This window comes from Leptonychotes weddellii, chromosome 3 (assembly GCF_054177405.1).
Source record: "Leptonychotes weddellii isolate Sample4059 chromosome 3, ASM5417740v2, whole genome shotgun sequence".
In the NCBI taxonomy this organism is placed as follows: domain Eukaryota; kingdom Metazoa; phylum Chordata; class Mammalia; order Carnivora; family Phocidae; genus Leptonychotes; species Leptonychotes weddellii.
In genome coordinates, this window is record NC_138371.1 from 43,399,270 (window position 1) to 43,425,366 (window position 26,097).

The window sequence follows — 26,097 nt, forward strand, 5'->3', positions numbered from 1 at the left end:
GTATTATAGCTACAGTCACTGTGCTGTACATGAGATCTCCAGAACTAACTCATCCTGCATAATTGTAAGTTTGTCCCATTTAACCAACGTCTCCCCATTTTTTCCATTGTCCCAGTCCCTGGGAATCACCATCATACTCTCTGCTTTTATGAGTTTAACTTTCTTAGCTTCTCTATATAAGTGAGGTCATGCAGTATTTGTCTTTCTACATCTGGCTTATTTCACTTAGCACAATGTCCTCTAGGTTCATCCATATTGTTGCAGATGGCAGGATTTCCTTATTTTTAGAAGCTGATTAATATTCCATTGTGTATATAAACACACACCATATTTTCTTAATTCATCTGTCAATGGACACTTCAGTTGTTTCTGTATATATCTTGACTCCCGTGAACAGTGCTGCAATGAATATGGGAGTGCAGATATCTTTTCAAGGTACTGATTTTGTTTTTTTAAAATATATCCCAGAAGTGAGGTTGCTGGATCATATGGTAGTTTCATAGTTAATTTCTTGAGGAATCTCTATACTGTTTTCTATAGTGGCTGTACAAATTTACATTCCCATGATGTACAAGGGTTCCTTTTTCGCTACATCCATACCAATACTTCTTATCTTTTGTATTTTTGTTAATAGCCATTCTAACAGGTGTGAGGTGATAACTCATTGTGGCTTTGATTTGCATTTCCCTGATGATTAGTGATTTGAACATCTTTTTATATATCTGTTGGGTTAAATTTTGTGAATGACACAATTTCTACAGCCTCAGATGCTATCCAGAACCTGGTTGTCCTAAATGATGTAGTGATTTTGTCCACATGCAGAAAAAAGGATATTTTTATTCATAGCATATATTGAGTGTGATTTGACAGCAACATCAGTGGTAGTTTGGTTCTCTGTGTTCACCACTCTACTTAATTAAAAAAGATTCAACCATAAATATTCTTTAATGATGTTGCTCCCCAGTGACCTACTGTATCAAGGGCTGTACCTGCCCAATTCCCAGGTTGCTGCCACTTTATTTATTAACTTTATTAGCACTTACGTGTGTTTTTTATTTGACATTATCTGCTTATTGCCCCAAAGGTTTTGTGTTTTTCTTTCAGACTCTGGATATTAGCAGTAGGGACTGTGGAGTTCTTTTCCCAATTTACTCCTTTATATAATTTGCTGATCTAGTAACCAGCTAAAATAAGATATTACCTTGGCTGACCTAGTTAATCTCAGTGCACTGACTACTCTTGGATATAAGTCTTTTGTGCCTTCACTAAAGTTTCTCTTAGCTCATGTTATTCTATGAAAAAAACAAAAACAAAACAAACATAATAGGAAGCAAACACAACAGCCACAAAAAGCATAAACTGTTAGCATTGATCCATGAAAGATGACTAATAAGTCCCTTCAATTACTGTTGAGTCATTGTCAAGAGAAGGCCTCAAACTACCTCATCCAGTGGCAACAAGATCACTTGAATTATTTTCTGTCTGTGATCATAAGGTATTGGCAACATATTATTAAAATTAAGTAAAATTATTCTATGGAAAGAGGAGGAGCCTGGGACACATAGGAAATCAGTGAGTTTCTGAAGATAAATATTAGATTTTTCATTTCCTGGCTTCTGTGAACAGATTATTTATATGATTTATGTGTTCATAGCTATGAATAAAGCAGTTAATTTGGAACATACTACTACTAACAGTAATAGAACTTATAGAGTTCTCATGTGCTGGACAGTGTGCTAAACACTTTTAGGTATATTATCTCTTTTGAGCTTCAAGACTTCTTCACAATACAGTTTTTGTTATTTTTTATATTGAAACCTAAGAGAAATTACACCCACAGAGCTCAAACAAAGATACTCATTGATGTCATAAAGAATATTCTCAAAGCATTCCTGTTACGTGTCAGACTGTGCTAGGGACTGACCTGCTATCTTGTATCTGGCCTTGAGTAAAAAGAAGATAAGTTAAACTTTAATTATTTCTTCTATTCTTCAGAATTCTGTCTTTCTTAAGAGTTGAGGTGATTCTGGGATGATCCTCAAGGTTTTTTCTATCCTATTAACATTTTTCTTATTTCCTCCTAAATCCAGGAGGGTTAGCCAGAAAGAATCCTGAATACTGTGAAGAGATAATTCCCTTTGTAGTAACTGTTGCCATATTTGTGATGGAAGAGAAAATTCTAGAAAAGGTGTTCCTGCTATACTTTTTTCCAGTGTAAGGTGTCAGATCATGCCAATAGACCTGTGTCTCTTGAGGTGCACCTGTACCTATAATCAGTGTGTAGAATCTGACCAGGGAAAGGGCATTTTTTAAAAAATATTTATTTTATTTACTTTAGAGAGAGAGAGAGAACATGCACGATTACATGAGTGGAGGGGAGGGGCAGAAGGAGAGAGAGAGAGAGAGAGAATCTCAAGCAGACTCCTTGCTGAGTGTGCAGCCTGACTCGGGGCTTGATCTCATGACCTTGAGATCATGACCGGAGCCAAAACCGAGTTGAATGCTCAATTGACTGAGCATTTTGCTAATATCAGTTACAATTAATCACTCTTGTATTTATTGAGCACAGATATTCAGTCCAACCTTTATACGTTATATAGTAACTATGGGGAAAACACTGTAGTGAATTAAATAATTTGGAGTATAAGAAGATGATTAAATAATTTTGCCTTCAAGAAGCTTACCATCATACTTTGGAGATGACAAGTACACAAATAGTTTCAGGTACCTGTTTTTGTGTTATATTCATACCTTATAGTTTTTTTTCCCTCTGTATGAGTTGGTTTGGTGTGTCTTACTCTGTCATTACTGGCTGAAATCCAGCTGAATTTATTTTGAACTTGTTTCACATCTGTTGGAAGGCCAATATCTGGCTCATCATCTCTGTGTAACATCCAGGTCCCCATGGACATATAAGATATATATATTAACTAAATTTTTTTCTTTATTTTATTTTTTTTTAAAGATTTTATTTATTTATTCATGAGAGACAGAGAGAGAGAGAAGCAGAGGGAGAAGCAGGTTCCCAAGGAGCAGGGAGCCTGATGCCGGACTCAATCCCAGGACCCTGTGGGATCATGACCTGAGCCGAAGGCAGACGCTTAACCATCTGAGCCACCCAGGCGCCCCCAATTTTTTTCTTTAGAAATAAGTTCCTAAGTATAAAATAGCTAAAGGTATATGTTTGAGTGAATATTTGTTCTGAAGCCTTGTATCTGGCTGTGTGTTTGTACATACATGAAGGTGTCTAAGAATCGCTGGGGAATCTCACCCAAGCTGGATCAGGGTTGGAGCAAGGGAAAATTGCTTTTTTGAAGAAATGGGAATAAATCAGTCATGATTCTCCAGCCAGAATGTTTGATCCTCTGAAATTTTCTAAAAGAGAGGATCCAGATAATACAGTAATGTAACTTGTTTTCATTTGGCTATTATCTGTTAATATCTTGACCATGTTATACTTGAATATAAGTTGATCTGAGCAGCTTTATATGATGCAAAATACATTATCATCTATTAACAAGTTACTCTCAGTAACTTTGTCTCCTGACATGATGTTCCATTTGCATGTGTGTTTTAGATGGAAATTGCTTTCTATATGGTTTAAGGGGACTGAAGGGATCATTGTGTGTAACTGCAGAGGATAGAAAATTGGTCTACTACTAGATCCTGCTATTTCATTGTCTGTCTTTTTACTTCAGATTTAGTTTAAACTTTCCCCTTACCTTTGGTAGCCTTTTTATTAAAAGGTAAGAAAATTAATGGTGGAAATGGATATTGTTTTTTAGGATTACTGAATGTATTCACATGGATTTATTTCTGAGGAACCTACAAGAAGTTGCATGGGGATTACAAATTACTTTTTGTTAACAGCCTTTGCAGACTTTTTTCCCATGTAATATTTTTGTCATTCTTCAGATTGAAAAGATTCTGGAGGGAAGATTGTGCTTGGATTTGCTAGAGAATATAGAGCAGGCATAAGTCTGTGAGTAAGTGTGAATGTGAGTGTATGTGTATGTGTTTGTGTGAATGGAATGCATGGAAAAGGGCAAACATTTAAAATTATTTTACATAGGAATGTATAGAACATCCTGAATTGCTATCCAAGATATATTGGTTTTCTCCTTTTAATCTTTGAGAAAAGATTACTTTTTCTGTATTTCATAGCTTGTACTATGTTGGACTTGTGGCCCTCTGCCATTTCCAAAAATCTGGGATGCAGACCAGGTTCAAAAAAGATTCGTAGGCCACCCAGCAATCCATATGCTGACCTTTAAGTCAGTCTTTAGTGACTGCCAGGTGTCAATGTGTGATGTTGGACACATTGGCAAGAAAACAATTAAGGAGGAAGAAACGGGAAAGAAGACTGAAAAAACTTCAGTATATAATGTTGCTGTAATGGTCTGTGATGTTAGAGTGCCAAGGGCTAAATATTCAGGACTCTTTTTTTTTTTTTTTTTAAGATTTTATTTGTTTATTTGACACAGAGAGAGCATAAGCAGGGGTAGCTGCAGGCAGAGGGAGAGGGAGAAGCAGGCTCCCCGCCAAGCAAGGAGGCGGATGTGGGGCTCGATCATGACCTGAGCTGAAGGCAGACGCTTAATGACTGAGCTACCCAGGCACCCCTTATTCCGGACTCTTGAACTTAACCCTGAATTTCTTTGCTGCTGAAAGTTCGATATACTTAATTTTAGTTGAGTTACAGAATTTTCATGTTAGAAGAAATAATCTAATAAAAATGACAATTTTCAAGATAAGGAAATTGAGATATAGAATAGCTATTTTTCTCAAGATAACTTAGCTATTTAGTGACAAATTCTTGGTTAAAAAGCAGGTCTCTTGGGCGCCTGGGTGGCTCAGTTGGTTAAGCGACTGCCTTCGGCTCAGGTCATGATCCTGGAGTCCCGGGATCGAGTCCCACATCGGGCTCCCTGCTCGGCGGGGAGCCTGCTTCTCCCTCTGACCCTCCCCCCTCTCATGTGCTGTCTCTCTCACTCTCTCTCTCTCTCAAATAAATAAATAAAATCTTTAAAAAAAAAAAAAAAGCAGGTCTCTTGACTCCCAGTGCATGGGACTTACCATGAATTCGGGCACTGAAAGTTGGATTTTTTTCCCCCTGATGATTACCTGACTGTAATTAATAGGCATATTAATCATGTGTAATATTTGAGATAAACTAATTTACAGATTATCTAATTTATAGTTTTCCAGATGAAGTTTCTACTGGCTATAACTTCCTCCCAGTGTCTACTTCAGTTCTTAGCTAACGCTTGATTTTGTTATGACGTCCATGTTCTATCCTTATATAGTAGCCCCACCCCCACCCCTGGGGGATATGCACCAAGACCCCCAGTGGATGCCTGAAACCACGGATATACCGAACCCTATATATACTATGCTTTTTCCTATACACACCTATGATAAAGTTTATTTTATAAATTAGGCACAGTGAGAGATTAACAACAACAGTAATAAAACAGAACAATTATAATAATATACTGTAGTAAAAGTTATGTGAATGTGGTCTTTCTGTCTTCCTCAAAATACCTTATTGTACCATACCCACCTTTGTTCTTGTGATGATGTGAGATGATAAAATGCCTACATGAGGAGGAGATGAAGTGAATGACTAGGTAATGTGATCTAGTGTTTGGTTACTATTGACCTTCTGACAGTGTGTCAGAGGCAGGATTATTTGTATCTGACTGCTGTTGACCTTGGTTAACTGAAACCTGGAAACTGAAACTGGATAAGGGGGGTCTACTGTGCTCCACTCTACTTGACTGGCTCCCCTCCCCCCACTCTTTCTTAATCTAGGTAATCTCCTTGGCAGCTGTACGGAATATGAGAAAAGTTAGTTGGCTGTCAGCATTGTTAAACGGGCAATTCAACTCCCAAGTATTGTTTAGAGTTAACGTCCTCTGATTCTTAGTCCAAGAATTTGTGGAGGTGCCCATAGGCAGAGGAGTAGAGAGGAGAAGCAACAGAAATCAGATAGCACTGATTTATTTACACTCATTCACTCCTGGGATAGTGGCAGCACTGACCGGTCTACAGCCCTGACGTTTTCTAAATAAGCATATGTGAATTTATGTACATCTACAAATGCAAGTCATACCCCTTCTTCATTGTTCCCTCTTTTGCCTTCACAAAGCTTCTCCCCATTTCTACTCTGGGAACAGTATGTGCCAACTCCTAGAGAGTCCTCAAAATGCTGCTTATTTTGTGCCACTATTAGACTTGGGCATCTAGTTTACTATACTAGCGCTATCATATCAGTATAATATGGGAAGAGGTTTGGGGTCCTAGGCTACCTTGTTTGGTACTTGGGCAGTTCTTTCCCAATGGTAATTCTTATTTTGGTTGGTTTCTTTCCAAATGCATAGAAACAGTATTATGCTTCTGTAATCTTAATTGTGCAAAACAAAAAACTCCACGTTAGTTGTTTTATTTTATTTTTTTAAAAGATTTTATTTATTTTGAGAGGGAGAGAGAGAGAGAAAAAGAGTGAGCATGCACGGACGGGTGGGGGGAGGGGCAGAGGCAGAGAATCTCAAGAAACTCTGCACTGAGCATGGAGCCTGATGTGGAGCTCTATCTCACAACCCTGAGATCATGACCTGAGCTGAAATCAAGAGCTGAAAGCTTAGCCAATGGCGCCACCCAGGTGTTATTTTATTTTTATTTTATTTTATTTTATTTTTTAAAAATATTTAATTTATTTATTTATTTGAGAGAGAGAGCATGACAGGGGGGAGGGTCAGAGGGAGAAGCAGACTCCCTGCTGAGCAGGGAGCCCAATGCGGGACTCGATCCAGGGACTCCAGGATCATGACCTGAGCCGAAGGCAGTCGCCCAACCAACTGAGCCACCCAGGCGCCCCCACCCAGGTGTTATTTTAAATTTATGTTAGTTATTTTAAATTTATTTTACAGACATCAATTAACCTTAAATTGAGCTATTTTTCCCAGTGTCTTTATTCTTTGGTTCGGTTTTTGCTACAAGGCCGTTCTCCCTTAGATGATTAAACCTACTTATTTCTAAAATGTTATTTGAACTTGGGTCTATCTACATGTTATATTTTTATTCTTGTGATATTAGTTCCAAGTTTTCTAAATGGTCTTTTCCTGATAACTTACGTTTCTTGGCTTTCCTAGAATTCAAAGTCATTTCAGCCATTTGTGTCCTTTTTGATATGTAAGATGTTGCTGAAATATTTGGTGAAATTTTACTGGATTGGGCTCCAAATCATAGGAAATAATGAGGAATGTCAGATTTTACATTAAAAATCCTTATCATGTTCTCCAGGAGAGTGAGATTTTTTTTTCTGTTAAATTTCAACTTCCTGGAGATTAGGGTTATTTTGTCCTTAATTACCTATCTGGATGATCTGCATTGTGAATAGGCACACTTTGTGTATGTGGTCAGTTTGGAGCCCAGTGTAGACAATTTGTCTTTGATTTATGAACATTTAACTTCATTTGAGGTAGAAATCTATTTAATTAATGACAACAGTACAAATTTCAGGCATGACAGAAGGGTCTAGACCTCCTTATGCAGAGCATAGAGCATATCTACTGTGTGTCATATGAGGTTTAAGAATGGGAAAATAAATTGCACAAGGCAAGTTGAAAGAAATAATGGTAAATAATAACTCTGAATATTTAAGCAAAAGTAGTAGAAGAAAATGTAGACTTACTTATATATGTGATATGGGAAGATAGAAACAGTTCAAGGATAATACTAAAGTTATTAATAGTAGAGTTAACTGGGGCCTAAGGTGAGAGAAAGTTCGTGCTCCAATACCATGCAGTAGTAACAAGCAGAATGTTTTGCTGTTCTATATGCTTCATTAGGCTCAAAAGTTAAAATGCCATTGCTTCCTTTGAACTTGCCTGTCATGTTTTATCTCATGATGGATTAGACCATATTACCTTCATAAACAGCATATGAACTGTAGGGAGCCTCTTTTCTCTAGTTATTTGGAAAGATGAACAACTCTGCATACTCTAAAATAAATGATGTTTCTTCTAATTCCAAGGTTTTAATTGTTGAATTGTAATCACAAGGTATAGATGATATATTTGTTTAATTAAGAAAGTCTGATGTTCATGAGGAAATAAGAAAATGGGTAGCAGTGGTGTGTAAGAGTCAACACCAAGGGCTAAGATTGTCACAACTGAGTTATCTTTGTGCATGTAATCAAATGCGATTCATCTATCACATCATATTTAAGGGAGATAGTTTAAAATGCTTTATATGTTTATGAATCTATAGTTTCCATAGTATTGATCTGAACACCTAAAAACTTGGCTTTGAAGTAATTTTTGGTTGTATAATTTATTAGCAGCTTAAGTTTTTTCATCTTTGAATGCATTTTAGTATTTGAATTTAAAATGAATTCAATTAAAGGGCAAATAAGCAATGATGAAAATAGAACGAGAGTGAGAGCAAGTTGTTGCCATTTGGTAGAAAGGCAAGAGAACTGAAATGGGAGTCAGGTCACGCCAACTCTGGTCCTAGGCTGACTTTCACTCACTATGACACCTTTATCTTCCGGGACCCCAAAACCCTTTTATGTAAATTAAAACATATAGATTAGAGGACTCCTGGGACGTAAACTGCATAGTCGTTTAACAAATAAGATTCCCTTTTCCTATTGGGCATACAGATTCCTTTGCATTTTAGAAGTGCCCATTGGAAGGGCACCTGGGTGGCTCAGTGGGTCAAGTGTCTGACTCTTGATTTTGGCTCAGGTCATGATCTCAGGGTGGTGAGATTGAGCCCTGACTTGGGCTCCATGCTAGGGGTGGAGTCTGTTTAAGATTCTCTCCCTGCCCCTCTCTCTGCCCCCCACCCACCCACATGCATGCATGATAAGGCTCTGTCTCTAAATAAATAAATAAATAAATAAATAAATAAATAAATAAATAAATAAATAACATATGCATTATGATTAGTGACCAATCATGTCATTTCTTTCAAAATCTATTGATTTTTCTCAGTGAGCATGTTATTCAATTAATGCAAAATGTGGAGTTGTATAGCTTCTTTGTCACGAACTGATAAACCCATGTGTCATTTTACACAAATGGATACTTGGAAGAGGAAATTGGCTAATCAAGATGAAAGTACAACAAAGAAACAAAAGATGATAGTGTTGGAAGTGAAATATCAATTGAATGTAAATGTAGTTATAGAAGGAATAGCTGACTGTGGGAATGATAACACTGCCTGCCATTGGAGAGACTAGATATGCAGCCTGAGGAATTTAGTAATGGTGAACTTACTAACATACGTGAGGAAAATAGTTGTGATGAAAAGGAGAAAGATGTCCCAGAGAAAGTGACACTGGCATAAAATTTAACATTAGAGGAACATTTGGGGGTATTTCATGACATAGAAAATATAAAGATAAAAGTGTAGAAGCTGATCCAAGCAAGAATATGACAATTTTCAAGGCATAGAAGAGGTGCTTGCTCTGTATTGTAGTATATGACAAGGAAGCACATTCACACTACTCTTTATAAGATTTTTTAGACAAAGAATTAAAGCATTCTAATTCTTAATGTTTCTAATGTTTTAAATTACAGTATGTTGAATAAATATCAGCTTTACTATTTTTTCACTTCCCTATATATTTATAGCCAACAGTAAGAGAATTTTTAATGTTTTGACAAAAAATTATAAAGGTCACAAAATAATTATAAATCTTCCAATTGATGATTAAGGTCAGTTTGTACAATTGCAGCTTGCACAGTCATTGCATATGAAGGGATCTTTTCTGGATTCTCTGTCTGGTTCTATTTATCTAAACACATAATCTAACACCAATACTACACTGTCCTGATTACTATAGATTTATAGTAAGGTTTCAGATCAGTGTAACAAGCTTTGTTGTTTTTAAAAATTGTTTTGGCTATTCTGTGTTCTTCGCATTTCTGTAATTTTAAAAATCAACTTGTCAATTTAAAATATCCTTCTGGGGAGGGGCACCTGGATGGCTCAGTTGGTTAAGCGACTGCCTTCAGCTCAGGTCATGATCCCAGGGTCCTGGGATTGAGTCCCACATCAGGCTCCCCCTGCTCTGTGGGGAGCGTTCTTCTCCCTCTGCCTCTGCCTGCCACTCCCCCTGCTTGTGCTCTCTCTCTCTCTGTCAAATAAATAAATAAAATTTTTTAAAAAAAAATATCCTTCTGGGATTTTAATTGGCATTATTGTTGAATCTGTAGCTCTGTTTTGGAACAATTGATATCATATAGTTTGAACAATTGATATCGTATAATTCAAGTCTCCTGAAGATGGTGTATCTCTTCATTTATTTGGGTCTACTTTGATTTTCCTATAATTCTCATTCTGCAGATCTTACATATGTTATTATTATCTCTGCTAAGTGTTTCCTTTTTGAAATTATACTAGTATATGTGAAATAATTTTCAACATTCACATAATTTTTTTAAAGATTTTAAATTTTTAAGTAAACTCTGTACCCAGCTTGGGGCTTGAGCTTATAACTCCGAAGAGTCACATGCTCTACTGACTGAGCCAGCCAGGTGCCCCTGACATTCACATAATTTTTTTGAGTGGATATATTATTTATATTTATATTTAAATTATTTATTTATATCTTCAGCTCTTTGGATAAATACCTAGGAGTGGATTTTTAGGCTATATGGTAAGTATATGTTTAATTTTGTGAAAGAAGTGCCAAACTCTCTTTCAAAGTGTCTATACTTTAAATATTTTTAGGTTGTATCTTATAATTTGATATACTTTTCATTTTTATTAGGTTCAAAATATTTTCACAATTTCCATTGTGATTTTCTGTTTGAACCAGGGGTCATTTAGAAGTATGTTGTTTGATTTCTTAATACATGGGGGTTATTATATTAATATTTTCTTCTTATCGACTTATAGTTTATTTACATAGTAAGTTTTGATCAAGAATCATATTCTGTATGATTTCAATACTTTTAAATTTACTGAGACTATTCTATGGCTCAGTATGTGGTTTCTTTTGGTTAATATTCCAGAGTGTTGTTTCACTCTATTTTTTTTGTTTGATTCTTTTGTCTGTCGTGCCAATTGCCAAGAGAACAACCCTCAAATTTCAACTATATTTATGTGTTTGCTTATTTTTCATTTTAGTTCTATCAGGTTTTGCTTCATATATTTTCAGGCTGTTTTGGGGGGCATATATATTTAAGATTTTTATGTCTTCTTGATAAATTGATCCCTTTATCATTACATAATGATATTCTTTATTCCCAGTAACATTCCTTATATTGAAGCCTATTTTGTCTGTTGTCATCCCAAATTATTTTGGTTGGTGTTAACATGCTATGTCTTTTCCCATTTTTTTTTATATTTCTGAAATACTTTTTTAAATTTAATTTTTTTATGTTAATCACCATACCTCATTTGTTTTTGTTTAATCTGTGTATTTTTTTAAAGCGGGTTTTGTATAGGTAGTTTATAGTTGGGTCTTGCTTCTTTTGTGCAGTCTGACAACTCTGTTTTTCTTGTTGTTGTTGTTTTTTTTTTTAAAGATTTTATTTATTTACCTGACAGAGAGAGACACAGCGAGAGAGCGAACACAAGCAGGGGGAGTGGGAGAGGGAGAAGCAGGTTTCCTGCCAAGCAGGGAGCCCGATGTGGGGCTCGATTCCAGGACCCTGAGATCATGATCTGAGCCTAAGGCAGACACTTAACAACTGAGCCACCCAGGCGCCCCAACAACTCTGTTTTTTTTATTGGAGTCTTCAGATCATTTTCATTCACACATTTAATGTAAGTATCAATGTCATTGGTTTAAATTTACCCTCTTTATCTTTGTTGTCTATTTGTCCTATATGTATTTTTTCAAATTTCCTCTTTTACTGCATTCTTTTTGATTGAAATTAGTTGGGCTTTAAAAAATAATTCCACATTTATCTCCACATTTGACTTATTCGTTATATACCCTTTTCTTAAAATTTTAGTGGTTGCTTTAAGCTTCCAATATACATCTTTACTCTTTTTTTTTTAAGATTTTATTTATTTATTTGAGAGAGAGAGAGAACTAGTGGTTGGTGAGGGGCAGAGGAGAGGGAGGAGAAGACTCCCCGCTGAGCAGGGATCCTGATGTGGGACTTGATCCCAGGGCCCCGGGATCATGGCATGAGCTGAAGGCAGCCACTTAACTGAACCACCCAGGCACCCCTGCATCTTTACTTTTTAAAGATAATGTTACACTGCTACAAATATTGTGAAAGAAATTTACAACACAGTATTTCTATTCCTCCAGAATTTTTTGTGCTATTGTTGTCACATATTTTACTTTACATATGTTATAAATGACAGAATACACTGTTACTATTTTTGCTTTGAACAATTATCTTTACAAGATTAAGATATAAAAATTTGTCTTTTATATTCATCCATAAATTTACCACTTCCATCTGGTATCATTTTCTTTCTGCCTGAAGAACTTCCTTTTACATTTATTCTATTCCAGGTTGGTGGCATTACAGTGAAACTTTTTAGCTTTTGTTTGTTTCAAAGTCTCTATTTGATCTTCATTTTTGAAAGATATTTTTACTGGGCTAGAATTCTAGGTTAAGCTGTTCTTTCAACAATTTAATTCTTTTAACAATTTAAAGATGTCATTCCATTGTCTGCTGGGTGGCATAGTTTCTAATGAGATTTTTACTGTCATTGTTATCTTTTTTTTTTTTTAAAGATTTTATTTATTTATTTGACAGAGAGAGAGAGAGACACAGCTAGAGAGGGAACACAAGCAAGGGGAGTGGGAGAGGGAGAAGCAGGCTTCCCGCCGAGCAGGGAGCCTGATGTGGGGCTCGATCCCAGGACCCCGGGATCATGACCTGAGCCGAAGGCAGATGCCCAACGACTGAGCCACCCAGGCGCCCCTGTCATTGTTATCTTTGTTCCACTGTACATAGTGTCTTTTTCTGTTGCTGCTTTTATGATTTTCACTTTATGCCTGGTTTTCAGCAATTTGGTTGTTATATGCCCTGATGTGGTTTTGTTCATTGTGCTTGGATTTTGTTGAGTTTCGTTGATTTGTGCCATTATAACTTCTAAGAACTTGGAAAATTTTGGCCATCAAATTGTCACATAATTTTTCTCCTCTTGCCCTTTCTGGGAACAGTGATATACATTGTAGACTTTTTGTTATTGTTCCACATGACACCAAGGCACTATTTATTATTATTTTTTATTTTTAATTTTTTTTAATTTTTAATTTTTAATTTTTTTAAAAGATTTTATTTATTTATTTGACAGAGAGAGAGAGACACAGCGAGAGAGGGAACACAAGCAGGGGGAGTGAGAGAGAAGCAGGCTTCCCGCTGAGCAGGGAGCCTGATGCGGGGCTCGATCCCAGGACCCTGGGATCATGACCTGAGCCGAAGGCAGATGCTTAATGACCGAGCCACCCAGGAGCCCCTATTATTATTTTTTAAATTTGGGGTGCCGGGTGGCTTAGTTGGTTAAGCGTCTGACTCTTGATTTCAGCTCAGGTCATGATCTCAGGATTGAGATATCAAGCCCCGAGTTGGGTCCACACTGGGCTTGGAGCCTGCTTAAGATTCTCTCTCTGTCCCTTCCTCTGCCCCCATTCCTGTTTGAATGCGCTTGTGCACTTGCTCCCTAAAAAAAAAAAGAAATTATTTTTTCTTTCTTTATTTCATTTTGGAGAGTTTCTATAACTATGTCTTCAAGTTCACTGATATTTGTTCCTCAGTATCTAATCACTTGTTATTCCCATTCAGTATGTTTTGATTTGAGACATTGTATTTATATTTTTTCTTTGAATCCTTGAGCCTTTTTATATTTCTAATAGTTATTTTAAGTTTTTTTTAAAATTTTTTTATTGCTAAGATACAATCTCTGTCATGTCTGGACTTAATTCTATTGATTATTCTTTTTCCTATTTAAGGTCCGTACCTTCCTGTGTTTTGCTTGCCAGATGGTTTTTGATTTGGCACTTGATGTTGTGAAATATGAATTGTTGATTGGAAGAATTTTGTTGTATTTCTTTAAAGAGTGTTGGAATTTGTTCTGACAAAACAGTTGTTTATGGATCAATTTGATCCTTTCACACTGTTTTTGAAGCTTTGAGTGAATGAAGCATAGCCTTTATTTCCTGTTCCACTCCCAAGGTGTTACCTTTCTAAAGAACCAATCAAATAACACAGAAGACCATAAATACTCATGTGCTATTAAAATTGGAGTTTAAATACATAAAATTTTGGATTCAACACTTTGGAAAATATACATAATGGGAATACTTTGAAAGTTTCTCAGGTTGGCATGAAAAGAAATTGAACACAGTATCTGTATTTTTTGAATAAATGAATTAATAACCTTTGTGGAATCATTATTTAACATTTTATTATGAAAAATTTCACACATACATAAAGTAGAGAGATTTGTGTATTAATCTCTATACCTTCATATATCCATTATCTAATTTATATAATAGTCAACATTTTGCCTTTCTTTTTTTGTAATCACATGCCATTGTCACATCTAACAGAATTAACAATAATTCTCTAGTATCATCCCAATCCATATTCCACATTCCATACGTTGCATTTGGTTATTTTGTTTCTTGAGTCTTTTTTTATTTTGTAAAATCTTCCTGCCCCTTTCTTGGTCTGTGATTTAGTAGAAGTTTCAGGTTGTATGTTATACAGAATAGTGCTTCTCAACTTTAATTGAGATATATAAATTGTCTAAGGGTTTTACAAAATGCAGATTCTTCTTCAGTAAATTTGGGAAGGGCCCTAAAATGTTGTATTTCTTTTTTTAAATTAAAACATTTTTACTTTTTAAATTCAAGTATAATTAACATACAGAGTTATATTATTTTCAGGTATACAATTAAGCAGTTCTATTTGTTACTCAGTGCTCATCACGATAAATGTACTCTTCATTCCTTTACCTATTTCACCCATCCCCCTACCCACTCCCCCTGGCACCCACCACTTCTCTCTATTTTTCATTTTTTTTAGAATTTAAACTGTTGATTTTATTTTTTTGTTTCAAGTTTTTACTTAAATTCCAGTTAGTTTCAAGTGTAGGATTTAATGATTCATTACTTGCAAAAAACATCCAGTGCTCATCACAACAAGCACCCTCCCTAATACCCATCAGCTAGTTAACCCATCCCCCTGCCCATCTCCCCTCCAGCAACCCTCAGTTTGTTCTCTATAGTTAAGAGTCTGTTTTATGGTTTGCTTCTCCTTTTTTTTTTTTTTCATATTTTCATGTTTTGTTTCTAAATTCCATTTACATATGAGTGAAATCATATGGTATTTGTCTTTGTCTGACTTATCTCACTTAGCATAATACTCTCTAGCTCCACCCATGTCATTGCAAATGGCAAGATTTCATCCACTCTTTTTTTTATGGCTGGATAATAGTCTATTGTGTATATATATATACCACATCTTCTTTATCCGTTCATCAGTCAGTGGACATTTGGGCTCTTTCCACAGTTTGGCAATTGTAGATAATCTGTCATAAACACCGGAGTGCTGTATCCCTTTGAATCAGTATTTTTGTATCATTTGGGTAAATACCTAGTAGTACAATTGCTGGGTCATAGGGTAGTTCTATTTTTAACTTTCTGGGGAACATCCATACTGTTTTCCAGAGTAGCTGCACCACTTTGCATTCCCACCAACAGTGCTTGAGGGTTCCTTTTTCTCCACATCATCGTCAATACTTGTTGTTTTCTTGAGTTTTTAATTTTAGCCATTCTGACAGGTGTGAGGTGTATCTCATTGTAGTTTTGATTTGCATTTCCCTGATGATGAGTGATATTGAAAGATTTTGTATTTCTTTCTTTTTTTAAAAGATTTATTTATTTATTTTAGAGAGAGAGAGAGAAAGAGACAGAGTGTGAGAGAGAATGTCAAACAGACTCCCTGCTGAGTGTGGAGCTGGTTGTGGGACTCAGTCCCAGGTCCTTGAGATCATAACCTGAAATGAAATCAAGAATCAACTGCCCAACTGACTGAGCCACCCAGGTGCCCTGGTAGATTTTGTGTTTCAAACCAAATCCCAGATGATGTCTATTTTGTTTCTTTTCTTTTTTTTTTTTAAAGATTTTATTTATTTATTCATGAGAGACAGAGAGAGAGAGAGAGGCAGAGGGAGAAGCAGGCTCCCAAGGAGCAGGGAGACGGATGTGGGACTCGATCTCAGGACGCTGGGATCATGACCTGAGCCGAAGGCAGACGCTTAACCATCTGAGCCACCCAGGCGCCCAGATGATGCCTATTTTGATGGACAGAGAACCACACTTAGAATAGCACAAGTTTCATAGCCGTCTCTGCACTTAATTAATCAGAATCTGCATTTAATAAGATCCCGAGTTGATTCATATGCACATTAAAGTTTGAGAAGTGTGGCTATCAAATGAGAAAGCTGGACTATATATAGTAAGGAAATGATCTCTTTCTTTTCTTTTCTTTTTTACCTTTTCTTAGTCCCTTTAAAGTAGGGTCTGATTTGCCTTTTTTTTTTTTTAATATGGTCAGCTTCTGTTCTGATTGGTCAGTTTACTTGTCTGATTGATTGATGCCCATGCCATACTGGTTGTTAACTTTTTTGAGTATTATCCTTGATTTTTATGTATATATGCATATGTTCATCTATACATTTCGTTTTAATAGACAGCCAGATAGACATTTATGAGATATTCAAGGTTATAATGAACAAAAATTTCTTCTTGTTTGTTGTATGTTTTATTTTCTTTGCTTTCCTCTAAACACAAGGAAATTAATGTGTATTACTATTAAGTCATCATCAGATAATTAATAAGCATCTCATGGTTTACACAGTTACCTTCTAGTACTTATCATAATTCCCTTTCATCAGCCAGTGCTTATAGCCCTTAATTTCTTCAAAACATTAGAAGAGAGTGTCAATTAATAATGAGGAATTAGATTGCATTTCTGTGTGCTCAACACTCAGACAAGTACTTGGCTTTCATTTTCTTACTGTCAGTGTTCAGGATTTTTCAGTATTAAGAAATGAAGAGAAGACATTACAGAGCATAATAGGAATATTTGTTGAAAAATTGGATCATAGTTTTAAGCATTATAAAAAGAGCTAGGTATAACTTAAGAAACCTTGAAATTGGGGCAGCTGGGTGGCTCAGTCAATAATCAATAAGCGTCTGCCTTCGGCTCAGGTCATGATCTCAGGGTCCTGGGATTGAGCCCCGCATCGGGTTCCCTGCTTGGCAGGAAGCCTGCTTCTCCCTCTCCCCCTGCTTGTGTTCCCTCTCTCGCTGTGTCTCTCTCTGTCAAATAAATAAATAAAAATCTTTAAAAAAGTAACCTTGAAATTACTAGCAAAGAGAGATATTCAATTTTTGAGGATTATTTAAAATACCAAAATAAAAATGTAATTTTAAAGCAAGGTATATTTAAAAAATAATCTCAAATATACTTTACTTGCCTAAATTATATTATTTGATTTTCTTCATTATAGATATTCTTTTCTCTCCAGAGGAAAGTATTTTTTAAAGATAATTTTTATTTTCATTTTTTACATGGTATTTATTATAGTTGTATATATCCATAAACAACATATACTGTTGTTGTTATTGTTGTTGTTGTTGGTGGTGGTCTTTTCTTTCTTTTTTTTTTTAACGATTATTTATTTATTTATTTATTTGATTTTTTTTTTTTAAAGATTTTATTTATTTATTTGACAGAGAGAGAGACAGCGAGAGAGGGAACACAAACAGGGGGAGTGGGAGAGGAAGAAGCAGGCTTCCCGCTGAGCAGAGAGCCTGATGTGGGGCTCCATCCCAGGATCCTGGGATCACGACCTGAGCCGAAGGCAGACACTTAACGACTGAGCCACCCAGGCACCCCTCTTTTCTTTTCTTTCTTTCTTTTCTTTTCTTTTTTCTTTCTTTCTTTCTTTTTTGGTGTGCTTTTGAACTTTATTTAGATGGTATCATACTTGTAGGCATCATTATGAGCCATGTCTTTTCTTCATTAAAATTATGTTTCTGAGAAATATCCATGTTGTTATATGTAACTCTACTTCATTTATTTTACCTGCTGATCTGTATCCATTATGAGTATATCACAACATATATGTATTCCTTTTTTCCTTTTCCTGTTGAAGAACATTTAAAATGTTTCCAAATTTTGCTATTGTAAAGGATGCTGCAACAAGGTCAGGTATATTACTCCTTAGAATATATTTAAGAATTTTCCTTTTGTAAATACTTAGAGTAGGAATTGTTGTATTTTATCTGTGGGAATTTTCAATTTCATTGGACGATGCAAAATTGCTCTCTGTGGTGACTTTAATACTTATGAACCCAGCAGCAGCATATGAGTTCTTATTTTTCTTTATCCTTGCTTAGAGCTGCCTTTTTTTTTTTTTTTTTTTTTTTGGTAAGGTTAAGAAAACTGGCCTGAAAAACTGCTGTCTGTCTGGGCACATGTCTTGAGAGAAGACATTGTGGTACGTGATTAATTTATTTAATGTTTATTGCTTAATTCCATTATTCTTGAGTCAATTTAGTTCTCTCTTTCTAGAAAATTACATTTCAAATTTCTTTTTTTAAAAAATGATTTTATATATTTGAGAGAGAGAGAGCGCATGGTGGGGAGGAGCAGAGGGACAGGGAGAGAGAGTCTCAAGCCGACTCTGCACTGAGCAAGGAGCCCCACTGGGGGCTTCATCTCATGACTCTGAGATCACGACCTGAGCCCAAACCAAAAGTTGGACGCTCAACTGACTGTACCACCCAGGCGACCCACATTTCAAATTTCTTGACAATCTTTAATGTAGCTAAGTTTTGTTTAATTTTTCACTTTCAGTATTGTTTAGCTTCAGTTTCCCTTTTTTCTGTAACCCTTGTTGGAGATATATATCTTTCATTAATTAAAAATTGTTTTTGTGGGTTTTTTTCTTTGTCTTCTATAGAATGTCTTTTGTTGTCTCTTTATTTTGTCCTACCCTCATTTTGTAGATTTATTTTCTGATTCTTATTCTAACATGTTGAATTGAACACAACTCACTTATTTATTTTTATTTTTTTAAAGATTTTATTTATTTATTTGAGAGAGCGAGAATGAGAGAGAGTACATGAGAGGGGGGAGGGTCAGAGGGAGAAGCAGGCTCCTTGCTGAGCAGGGAGCCCGATGCAGGACTCGATCCCGGGACTCCAGGACCATGACCTGAGCCGAAGGCAGTTGTTTAACCAACTGAGCCACCCAGGCGCCCACAACTCACTTATTTTTTAATACATGTATTTGTGCCTTAAATTAAACTTTGATACAACTTTAGCTGCATCCCATGTGTAGTGCTTGCATTGTTTTAATTCTTAATATTTTGTTATTGCCATCTATTGTTTTCCTTCCTCCCAAGAAAGGCTGTTTTTACTTGCTGATTTCCAGTTAAATTTTGTTATCAGAGAATTCTGGGAAGCAATGCTTTGGCATTTTTTGACTCTTTCTTTGTTACCTTTTATGAGGTCATTTTTGTACGTTTCATATATATTTGAAAAGAAAAAGAAAGTCCAGTATTTATACTTCTTAGATCACTCTTGCTTGCTTGCTTATTTATTTATTTATTTATTTAGAAGGCTCCACACCCAGTGTGGAGCCTAGTACGGGGCTTGAACTCACAACCCTGAGATCAAGACCTGAGCTGAGATCAAGAGTCAGATGCTTAACCAACTGAGCCACCCATGCATCCTGCTAATTTTGTTTTTTAACACTTGATGTATTCAGTAAATTTGTCTTGATCTATCAATATCTGACATATAGGGGTTAAAATTTTCCCCAAATGACTGAGGGCTTTTCAAATTCTCCTTGTATATGAAACCACTTTTGCTGTGTATGTATCAAAACTAGATATTTTAGTATATACATAGCCATGATTGTTTTATCTTCGTGAACTGTTTATTATTACGTAAGACCTTTCTTGGTTAATGTCTTCATTTTTTGCCTTAAGTTCTACTTAGCTGACATTAATACGACATCAACCAGTTCCTTTTGGTTTGTAATGTTTGCATATCTTCATTTCTTTTGGATTCTTGTCCTGTGAAGGTGTTTAGGCGAACAGATGCTATCCTTGACTCAATGTGCCCCTGGGTACATTTTTTGTTACGGGGCTTGTGCCTGTGACTTCCACTTACTTAAAGGGGCAACTGGCTAGAAGTAAGCACTTTGCCAGTCTGGACCCCGACTCAACTCGGAATCTTCTTGGAACCTCTACTGCAGATAGACAATATTTGATATTAATATTTCTTTTTCCTTAAAAATTTTTTGCTGCAGTTTTGTTAGATTTTAGAATTAATTTCTTTCTTTCCTCCTTTCTTTACTTCTTTTCTTTCTTTCTTGATTTCAGAATTTGTTTATGCTTTTTTCTAGTTCCTTTTCTAGTTCCACTATTTTAGGATAGTGCTTCACAAACTTGACTGTATATTGAATACACCTGTGGAGCTTTAAAAACTAGTGACATCTGGTCTGGGTCTCTTCCCCCACCCTCAAACTATTATTTAATTAGTTGGGGGGGGTGTAAGGTTTGGGCATTGGGGTTTTTAAAAGCTTCCCAGGCAATTCTTTTTTTTTTCTTCTTTTTTTTCCTTTTTTCCCAGGCAATTCCAATGTGTACTATAACCTAGCTCTGGGAGCTCTCCCTAGACAAACTTTTCTTTCTGTGAAAGCTGTTACTGGTTCTGACTCAGCAGGGGAAGGAGGAGAATAAAGGGTCTTTTCATTTAGCTGTAGAGTTACAAAGTTCTTGATTTACTTCAGGGCCCCTTAACTTCTCTTTCTATATACCGTTTCTGAGATTTGGGTATCTCTGAAATTGTTCTTACCATGTATAGATTTGTCTTGCATTCATTTGACTGTGGATTGTCTTTGTTTTGTGTTCTCTGTCAATTTATCTTCTTTGAATGCCCCCACATATTTGATCAGTTGATATCACTATTGTTTTTTAGTACTATATTAATAATATACTGTGATATAGTTTCTTATATATGTAATATAGTAGTACTAATACATGTGTATTCTGGTTTTTAAGGGATTCTGAGAGGGATGGTAGATGAATTTGCTCAAATTTTTTCCTTTTTTTTTTTTTTAGAGAGAAAGAGCGTGGGTGGGGAGGGGCAGAGGGAGGGAGAGAGAATCTCAAGCAGGCTCCACATTCATCATGGAGCCCAATGCAGGCCTCTCTCTCACAGCCCTGAGATCCTGACCTGAGCTGAAATCAAGAGTCAGACACTTAACCAGCGGAGCCACCCAGGCACCCCACTCAGATTCTTTCTGATCTAATCTTTACCTCTTCATTAAACTGTATTTTAACCCATTGTATGAACTAATTGAGTCTTTTTTGTTTTTGTTTCCTGATAAGCTATGCTGTATTCCTCAGAAAGCTCTGCACTGGAAACTTGCCTTCTTTCTGAGGTGACCCGATAGATTATAGTTTTCCTGGACTTTTTCCTTCCTGGAATTTTGGACCAAAGTAGGTCCTGGGAGAGATTTGGAAAGAAGGGAAAAGATCATTTTCATGGCTCCAGAGGTCATGCTCTTGCCACATTGAATTCCATATTTAGAAAGATATCAGATACATGCTTTACATTAAAGGAGAGAGATATAAAAAGGTTTAATATACTATTTGCAAGAACCAGTTTAATGTTTTAATTCAAAAGAGAAATCTGCAATCATGAAATTTTAGACACTAGTAAGATGTCAGAGAAGATGAAATCATCCAAGTAAGCTTATTCCTTAGGCAGTCTTAGGGGGTCTTCTTGATTTGACATTATTAAAATTGGGGCAAAAAGTATGCATATAAGGTAACAAACATGTTTTGCCTAAGAGTGTGACTAGGGTTAATACTTTTTTTTTATATTTTGTATTATGTATTTCTTACCTGATCTTTTGTTTTTCATTTTCTGTTGTGTTAAAACCTTAATTTACTATTTATTGTGCTTATAGAATATATATAATCCTAGGTCCCAGGGAATGCATTTTGATCAGTACAGGGAACCATATAGTGACAGCTTTATGGATTAATATTGGGAAATAATAAATATTTACTAGATGAAATACACAAAACAGTTGAATAGATTTTGCTCAATCTTCTTTACAATAGTCACCAAGAGACCAGCTGAAAAATATCAGCACTGAAGTGTTATTTTTTGAGAAAATTTATAACAATTGAAAGCAGAACTTTAAGATGAAGTTGCCAGCACAATCTTACAGCATCATCCCTAGGTACTGTCAGTAAGATTGAAATTTTTGATCCCTATCATTATTTTCTACATAGTACATTCACAGACTGAGCACAGGTAAATAATGTTCTTCTGTGAATTCAGTTCATCGTGCCAGTATCTTGAAAGGCACTTTACATCAGTGCTTTCTATCATATATCAACAGGGGATTACTAGTCTCAGCTCTTCTGATTGTATTCTGAAAACTCTGGTATTTATCTTAATCCTCTCTCTTTTCCCTTACCAAGATATCTTTTTCATATCATTCAGGCAGTTTTGCTCGGCATTTTCTTTGGGGATTACAATTTCTTTTATGTCTCTTGGGGTCTCTTCTAATTAGTAGTAGAAAGGAATTAGGGACTCAAACTTTGCTGATTTGTATATGTGCTAGTCTGATCTCACAGCAGTTTTTTTATATTCCTAATAAATACTTTAAGAGATTCAGCTTTCCCAATTGTATGGTTGCCTCTCAGATTATTGACTTCTACCAATTAACAGCTGGTAAATGACTTTACTATGAAAAAAAAAGTCATGCTTGCTTTTTTTTTGGTAGAAGGGAGCCATAAACACAGTGTTATCATTGGAAATTTTTCTAAAGAAAACATTGGGGGGAAAAAAATCCTACCAACTATTAAGAGGAATGAAGTAGAATTCAAATTTGACTGATAAAAACATATTTATCCTTTATAACATGAGTGTCACAGTAAATTTATTTATTTTCATGGTTCAATGATTAAAAGTTTAATTATAAATTAAAATAGTTCTTTTTGGGGCGCCTGGGTGGCTCAGTCGTTAAGCGTCTGCCTTCGGCTCAGGTCATGATCCCAGAGTTCTGGGATCGAGCCCCGCATCGGGCTCCCTGCTTGGCAGGAAGTCTGCTTCTCCCTCACCCACTCCCCCTGCCTGTGTTCCTTCTCTCGCTCTCTCTGTCAAATACATAAATAAATAAATAAATAAATAAACAAATAAATAAATAAATAATTTAAAAAAATAGTTCTTTCTCAGTAAAATGACCTATTTTTAAACCAGTAATTTTGGGTGCCTGGGTGGCTCAGTTGGTTAAGCGACTGCCTTCGGCTCCGGTCATGATCCTGGAGTCCCGGGATTGAGTCCCGCATCGGGCTACCTGCTCGGCAGGGAGTCTGCTTCTCCCTCTCCCGCTCCCCCCTCTTGTGCTCTTTCTCTCTCTCACTCTCTCTCTCAAATAAATAAATAAAATCTTTTTTTTAAAAAAAAAAACAACCAGTAATTTTATTGTGACAATTTAGTAAGGACATTTAAATTTATTTTATTTGCTTAAACGTGGAAACCAAACACAATTTTCCCCTCATTTTATTTAGGCTAGCCTTAGGCAAAAACTGTAGCTAGTCTCTCTCAATATCTTGTTTTTCTCTTCTCTCCACTTGCTCTTACTTTGTGATATTGATCCCTGTCAGGAACTTAAAGTTCTCATGTCCTCTGTTCTTTTGTCTTCTCTTTAAAACTCCATCTCAAGAAAGCATCATTCGATTCATTCAAATTAATAGACATTTTATTAAACTTTATGAATTTGCATTCTAACATAGGACAAAGTTCTAATTTTGCTTACACACCTGTAAATGAAATTCAAATTCGGCATAAGTTGGAGTGGGGAAATTTGGGGGAAATTTAAGCTTACTGTTGTGCTTGAAAATCATCCAATAAATGATTGCTTCTCTGGATTTGTGCTGGATTGTCTCTTGTCAACTCAGCACCATTACTACTACTTCCTTCTGAGGCTGGGAACTATATTTTCAAGAATGCTTCGCTTTGAATGGTTGTAGATTAGAGCCTTCCGAATTTCAGTCTTTCAAATTCCAAAAGAACAGTTCTTTTACTGTTGTCTGAGGAGATTAGCTTCCCTTTGCCTGAAGAACATATGATGAGCTCTCCTGAAGTAATCATCTTTCTGAAAAATGTCAATCATCCTTAAAATTCAGTTCCACTTCTTATCATTTCTTCTAGACCTATAATTAGACAGAAAGCTCTATATGCCACAGGAAGATGGATACAAAATGTGACCTGGGAGGAGATACCAAACTTGCCAAATATGCCAATATGCATATTTCTAAGCAAAGACTCTGGACTTAGTGTTGTCTTGAGTACCTGGGAGAGGCTCTATAAGTTTGCTCAGTTGGTTGACTAAAACCTGAACCCAGTAGTGGCTATTGTCAGAGTCTGGGATTGATTTTACTTTCTTTACAAGCTAATAAGTTAGCCTGTTACAGTTTCATGGAATACATAAGACTCTTGGGGTCAGATATAAAGAACTTTATTACTGTATAACAAGTAGTATGGGCATAACTTCTGCATCATTTCCCCTGTTCTCTAAGTCTCAGAGGGATAATTCAGAGGGCACAAGTAGATGATGTGCATGCTGTGGGTTTGTGTTTTAGATGAGGAACAATGAGCTTGGGAATCTACCTATTCTATGGCAAGTGTATGCTTTGGTTGATGGAGACATTACTTCCTGCCTGAAATGATTGCTGAAAACACAACCATGGGAAATAGCATGCATTAAGAGCAATCAGGGCCTTGTATTCATGGAACTGGCAAGAGCATGCAGTTTTGCTTAGAGTCCATGGTGGAATGCCTTTCCCATAAGTCTACTCCTCTGTCCTACATGTTCTTGGCAAAACTCAGATTTTCAACTTTATTTGCACTTCATTGATCATTCTAATTAATCTGAAGGATTGAGGCTGAGACAAATCCATTCAATTTGTTTCATACAACATTTAATTAAGGATACTAGCAACATGACTCTAAGCATCAGAATGAGGCCATCCTGCAGTATTGACCTCCCATCTGTCTCCCAAGGTGCTGGGCTCAGTTAAGTGTGAGTAAGTCCCAGGAGGATCAGTATGTCTCATTTCAGAACGGCAGGATGTAATCTAAGTCCAGTCTGTTACCCATTATGATTCTTTAAAAGGAGTTTAGACTGACTTGCTGATCTTTGGTTTCATTGCTAATGTGACAGGGGCAATAGATGGTACAAAACCAATCGTCATTCCCAATGGAGAGACATTCTTGGACCGTTCTCTTCCACAGACAAACATACAACTTGAAGAGCACAGGTAACTTCAGTTTGGGATTTGTTGGTAAACCTGATTTGGATGACCATTACCTACCTTACTTTGGTTTAACCACATGGGCAGTGTAATCAAGTAGTTGCAGCCTTGATTGCTACACATAGCATAACCCAAGGCTGTTTGGATGTTAGAGGAGGCATATGAATTTGTCTCAGTCAGATCGAAACACAGTTGTGTCAGTGTTGTGTTCATACACATACGAGGAGAGATACGTGTACTGAAGCTGATGTTGGTAGCACCAGGAATAAGAGAATGGTTAAGGATCAGTCCCGTCCAAATGGATTTTTCTGGTTTTATAGCACATAGAGAGGGATGACAAACCTGGCAGCAAGTTAGATAGCCAGGTGCAGTTGCTGCTTGACTCAGAGCACAGTAATTGTTAAAATGCACATACTCAACAATTAGTGGGAATGCTCATATTGGTTCCCTGACCTATTTAGTGACAAGGAGGGCCAAATGGAAGGCCCTGGAGCTGTTTCTTCTTGCCCTAATAATAAACAAATGCAATAGAGCTTCCCTGCAGTGATTTCAGACATTTGTGGCATCATCACACACTTAAAAGAAGTAAGAATGATGATTCATATTACATTCCTATTAAACTTGTCTCTTGTGTAGAAGACAACAGCACTTGGAGAAGGACTTAATCAGGTAGTGACTTCATTAGCAGGTAGTGTTCTGGATGTGATTTCTTTACTTGAGCAAATTAACTTTGTCCGTAGTTCATAG

General features: G+C 36.2%; 2 long non-coding RNA genes across 3 annotated transcripts in view; both read left to right on the forward strand.

The window, feature by feature from the left end:
• LOC145720504 (uncharacterized) overlaps positions 1-26,097 on the forward strand; it is a 507,675-nt gene that overhangs the window by 18,164 nt on the left and 463,414 nt on the right. The window lies entirely within an intron of this gene.
• LOC145720505 (uncharacterized) overlaps positions 11,556-26,097 on the forward strand; it is a 56,076-nt gene continuing 41,534 nt past the window's right edge. The window contains exons 1-2 of the long non-coding RNA XR_014143479.1: positions 11,556-11,787; positions 25,260-25,356. This is a non-coding gene — a long non-coding RNA (uncharacterized LOC145720505). The remainder of the gene's footprint in view (positions 11,788-25,259; positions 25,357-26,097) is intronic.